The following is a 4,985-nucleotide window of genomic DNA, read 5'->3' on the forward strand; positions in this document are numbered from 1 at the left end:
CACTTTAAGTTTCAATATCAAGTGATGTGGATATCAATTTAAGAAATTAATGCTATGCTTATGTTACGTCATTTTATAAGATATCAACACAAATAATCTAATAATATTATTTCAGAATGTTCAAAGACAATTTGTGAAAAATGAAACAATAATGGTCCTTGAAAAAATTGTAATTATGTCCAATTCCTTATTCATTATAATCCTTGTCAATTCATTTGTTCAGCGTAGTAAATTAAATAAAATAGAAATATTTTAGTGGAGGAAAGGTTTTAATCAACTTTATCGGCAGTCTGAAATGAATTTTTTCCATAAGTATTTACTTTGTAAAGGAATTGATCATTGATATTTTGTAATTTTCAGGTGATTATTTTTTCTACATACACTAAATTCTTTTCTTGTACAGATGTCTCGTTTTTTTGAAAAACACCCGCAAAGGGGTTTCCCAAAACATTTTGTGCTGGGGGGATTTTGGGTAATATTTAAACCCAAACCCTTTTTAACCACCACAGTAATTTTTTACTCGCCCCTGTCTTTACCTTCAGTAAAAAAGGGAAAAAAGGGACATAATGGCTTAAAAGCAAATTTTTAAAGTTTAAACAAAAAAATAAAACCCTGATTTCCCTAACAAAAATTTAAAAAGGGCACGCTTTTAGAACTAAGATATTATTTGAAATTTAAAAGATGAAGAGGTTTTTTTGGGCCCAAAAACCAAGCCCGAGAGAGACAAATAGTAAAAATAAATGAATAAGGGGCAAATATAAATCTCAAACCCCCCAAATGGTTTTAAAAAAAGTCCAAAAAAAAAATTGGGTTTTATAGCCCTGGAATCCAAGTAGAAATTTTAGTAAAGTGAAAATTTAAAAGCCCTTTGAAAGGTAGCTATCGATGATAGTCTAGACAAGTATAAGTTGTTCTTTACATGACCCTTGATATTGATTCTGAATTATCTGTAGTTTGATAAATTAAACAGAACAGTGTTGATTATAAAGAAATTTAGGGCAAAAAGAAATCTGCCCATGAAAAATAAAAAAAAGAAAATTAAAAAAATTACCTTGTGCCAGCTCTAAAAAAGGGTACCACTGCCCACCAATTTTTGGGGGAAAAATTAAAACAAGAATTCATGAAAACTATAAACCTGTGTCAATGTTAAGAAAAGAGAGACCACAAACCAATGCATTCATTAAATTTTTTTAAACTAGAAGTTCAAAAAACAATACCTGTGCACTGTAAAAAAAAAGAAGGGACAACTGAAACCAGTAAATCAAAAGTTAAAGAAACAGGACCCAGATGTCACTTTAAGAATGAGGGTGCCACAGAAACCTTGCACTTGAAAGAGTAAAACAAGAAGTTAAAGGAGCACAACAGTTTAATATTATGGAAGAAATACCATCAACAAGCACTGGTATAGTTTCTGGGACACAAGAATTTTGGAACCTCCTTAACGACTTCTGATTCAGACCTTGAGTTTATAGAAATCAGTGATCCTGATGATCAGTGTAGATAGAATTCTTATTAGTGATAGTGATTTCAGTGGTCGAAGATGATCAGAAAAAATACCAAACCACAGTCTGGGTATGTTATAATCATCATCGAAGAAAAAAAAAAAAAAGAAGAGAAAACAAGGCAAAAAAATGACAAAAAAAAACAGAGGAGACTTGCGGAAAGAAGAAGCAAAAGTATCAGCATGTGAAAAACTTTTGAAATTCTTAAATAAAGAGGAGGAAAAAAAAAATGGAGACCCTGAGTGCAGAAGAATGCCAACGAGGCAAGCAAAAAGCTGCAGCTAATAAATATGCTAGAGAGGAAAAAAGAAAAGGGCACTTGTATGTTAGAAACAGCAACAAATAAAAAAGCAGAGGAGAGAACAGCAACAAAAAAAAAATCGCAAGAGAAATAGAAGCTAAGAGAGAACAGCAACGAATAATAAATGCAGAGAGAATAGAAGCCAAGAAGAACAGCAAAGAAAAAAAATGCAGAGAGAAAGAAGCCTGCTAGACAGGAAGAAATAGAAAAGAGGGCTGCTTTGAAAGAGCTCTGCGTTAAGGGATGACAGTATTCTTAAAAGTTATAAAAGTTGGTGCACATGTTTCAAATGTGCTTTTAAAGGAACCTGTCAGTGGGCCAATTCTCCAAAAAGCAGTAATAGAGCATGATTTTTTTAATTTTATATTACATTCCTTTTAGAAAATTGTTTGTATGATTTTATATGGAAAATAATAGCAGATACCAAGGTTGAGTGATAGTATCAAGAAGATTTACTACCCTAGAGTATAAAACTGTACCTGGTATGAATTAGAAGTTTTTGTGAGATTTTTTGTAAAATGTAAAGAAAAGATCTAGGAAACTTGTAAAAAATAAATTTTATTCCTATTTCAAAAAAAATAAAGTAACTAAATATACAATAATCAACTTTAGAAAAATGTTATATTACACTTATTATGTGGAAACTGGCTTTGAAGTTTGGCTCATTTTCATATACAAAAAGATGATAAAAGTGAAGAAGAGATTAAGTTGGAGGGAGACCCTTAATTTTTGGTATCTGACAGTGAATGATTGCACCTAGACAAAGTAGCATATAGTGGTCTTGTACATTTTAAGTGCCAGAATTATAATTCTTTACTTGATTTGTGACTGCGTCAAATAAATCACGATTGACCTTATGTTTGTACTTGTATAATTTAATTCTTGTGCAGTGACGCTTACCCCTTTATTGTGTTACTTTGCTCAAAATTTAATTCTTAACCTTTATGGTTTTACTTGCTCAATTTAATTCAACCTTTATGGTTTTACTTGCTCAATTTAATTCTGCTGCAATGGTTTAACATTCAATCCTCAGGCTTGAAAAATAATTGCAATTTTGTTTTCATCAAGTATATGAATATAGCCCATTGCAGTTAAACTAATTTACTGATAGTGAATTATTTTTTTGGCTCACCAGAACCGAAGGTTCAGGGTGAGTTACTTGTATCAAAGGAGGATGCTCTGGTGTCCGTCTAAATGGTGTCAATATTCATCTCCTCTAAAACTGCATGGCAGATTTACTTCAAATTTGGTCTGTATCATCTTTGTGACAGTCACATTTTAATTGGCCCCATTAAGGGGTGACCAGAGCTAAAAAAAGGAAAACCTTAAAACATCCTCTACTAAACTAATTGATGGATTGTCACCAAACTTTGTCTGTAGCATTCTTAGGTAGTCTTTATCAAATTTTTTCATATTAATTTGATTGAATTCTCCTTTTAGGGGCAGCTAAAACTATTTAACTACAGGGGCAAGTTGAAGTTCAGCTGGACTTGATTTTCGACAAATTCATTTGAAAAATATTTCTAACACTGGAAAACAGTTGTTTCTGGTGAGCGATTCAGGGCCGTCATAGCCCTCTTGTTTGACATGTGTTATACCTTCAAAATGTTTATTTATATATTATTTTAGCTGAAGAATCCTGAGTTATTTCTGAATACCCAGGATGTAAATCTGATCTCAACAGAAAACTTGAAGAAGAAGAGGAACATTATTTTCTTGGATTTAGACAACTTTTCCACCTTTTTTAGAGTGTTACTCACAGTCCTCCTGAAGACATGTTTGTATGGGCATTCTACGGTGGTAAATTTTAATTTTGGACAGAAAACACTCAATGAAATTTACTTTGAAATGAAAACAAAATGGTCAAGTATATATAAGTGATAGATGTGACAGACCAAAGGATGCTGCAGACTTTGCTCTGGTTTTGACTGTGAGTTTTAATTGAATATTATTTTATTTTAGTTTTTACACACAGAAAGAAAGAAGAATGAAATTAATTTCTGATTAATAGTTATGTTTTCATACAATCTATCTATTCACTCGGACTTAATATGTAAATCAATTGTTGTATTATGACTTTTAGCCAGACTATTCAAAGAAAAGGGTGAGCTATTGTACTTACCTGTGTGCCGGTGTTGGCGTCAACATCACTGTCAAACTTAAGTTTTTGTGTGCAAATTGGTATGTCCAAAATACTTAGATTATCTAACATGATGGGTACATGTCACATAAACTTTTGAATTACCTTGTTACAGAGTTATGCCCCTTTCTATATTGTCAAGCAATGAGAAAGTCAAGCAAGCTGTCTTTCAGATCTTTGTTTGATATCTTGGTTAAAGAAGCAGAAAAAAGAGGTTACGTCAATGTAACCTTTCAAAATTTGAAGAAATACTAGCTAGAACTTTTACTTCTGTTTTAAGGCAGTTTTTTCATTTCAGACATTCATTTAGGGAAACAAATGGTTAAAAATGATAATTTTACACTGTATATAAGTTTTTTTTCAAGTATCAAAATATGAGCATAATATTATTAGCTAAAAGAAATGTGGTAATTATATGTGTAGTGTTATTATTTATATATTTTCAGGTGGGAAAGTGGATGATGAGCGACTTCGTCAAATGTGTCTTTTACAATAGTGTCTGCAGACAAGGTTCTGTGAAGTTGAGCGTCAAAATGCAACAGTCGTCAAAAGATCTGCAAGGGTGATCATCCCAAACAGGACACGGATCTACTTTTTACCTATACTAAGAAGTTCTTGTTGATATGTGAAAAATTTGACTGGCCATAGTTAAATGATATATATTTTGGGACATGTGAATGTTAAGATGTTACGGCAGACTTTAACACATCTGCTGTAAAGTGTTGATGATTTGTGAATGTTTAACTTTAACCACAACCTATAAAACATGTTTGTAAATGGAAAATAAATACATCGATGATTTGCCGCTGAAAAATCCCTGTTTGATATAACAATAATTACGGAAAAAATCTTTGAAACTTTGACTTTACCACTTCTTGTAATCTTGTTAATTTGTTTAACAAAGTATCACTCGTTTTAATTTGTTGAGAATGAGACTTTTTCCCACTGTAAAGTAGGCATGTGCTTGTTTATTATTATTATTATTAATTTTATTATTATTAATTTATTAATGCATATACATTGCTTTCTTTTTTTTTGTTGG

The sequence above is a fragment of the Ruditapes philippinarum genome, unplaced genomic scaffold (genome assembly GCF_026571515.1).
Source record: "Ruditapes philippinarum isolate M1 unplaced genomic scaffold, ASM2657151v2 ctg3456_1_1_1_1, whole genome shotgun sequence".
In the NCBI taxonomy this organism is placed as follows: Eukaryota; Metazoa; Mollusca; class Bivalvia; order Venerida; family Veneridae; genus Ruditapes; species Ruditapes philippinarum.